Raw genomic sequence first — 711 nt, 5'->3', positions numbered from 1 at the left:
ACCCTGGGATCATGACCTGAGCTGAAATCAAGACTCAGATGCTCAACCGACTGAGCCACCAGGCGCCCCAAATGTGGGCTACTTCTATGCTAGACTTTCTGAGTCGTCGAGATAAGCTACGTAAGCACATTTAAGGCAAGATCGTCAGTGAGCTTCAGTGCCAGGATGGCTGGCACAGAGGAGAGTAAAAAGAAGATTCGGGGGTCTGGGGGGCTCAGTCAGTTAAGNCCGGCCCTGTCCCTCAAACCTCACAACTAGTCACCAAGTCAAATCACCTGGACCCTCTCAAGTCTTCAAGCTTGTCCCAAGCCCCAGAATTGACTTAGTCCATGACCTAGCGCACGCTTACTCCAATTTCTACAAAGGCCTTCTAACTGGCCGCCCTATGTCAGGCCTTCCTCTCTGCTGCACTGTCCACTGTCCTCTGCACAAATGCCCCTGAGATTTGGGAAAACAAGATGCCCCACCATCACTGCCCCTGTGGACCACTGTGCACACTATGCACTGTACAGTCCTAGCAAGGGCACCATTCATGGTGCAGTAAATGTGGAGTCACTGAGGGTTGTGCAGTGCACAACCTGTACAACCATATGCAGCAACCTTGCTGTATTTCTCTGCTTACAACACTCCATTGGCTCCCCCATTGCCCTTTTACTGAAGCAAAGCCCTTTAGCATGCATTACAGGGCTCTGCCTCATCCAGCCCCTGCCT

General features: G+C 52.0%; 1 protein-coding gene across 1 annotated transcript in view; it reads right to left on the bottom strand.

Annotated features, from left to right (window-relative positions):
- The window catches only part of MCF2 (MCF.2 cell line derived transforming sequence), a 101986-nt gene that overhangs the window by 100343 nt on the left and 932 nt on the right, over window positions 1-711 (bottom strand). The window lies entirely within an intron of this gene.

This window comes from Crocuta crocuta, unplaced genomic scaffold, assembly GCF_008692635.1.
Source record: "Crocuta crocuta isolate KB4526 unplaced genomic scaffold, BGI_CrCroc_1.0 scaffold241, whole genome shotgun sequence".
Classification (NCBI taxonomy): domain Eukaryota; kingdom Metazoa; phylum Chordata; class Mammalia; order Carnivora; family Hyaenidae; genus Crocuta; species Crocuta crocuta.
This window is presented reverse-complemented; position numbering and strand designations above follow the sequence as displayed.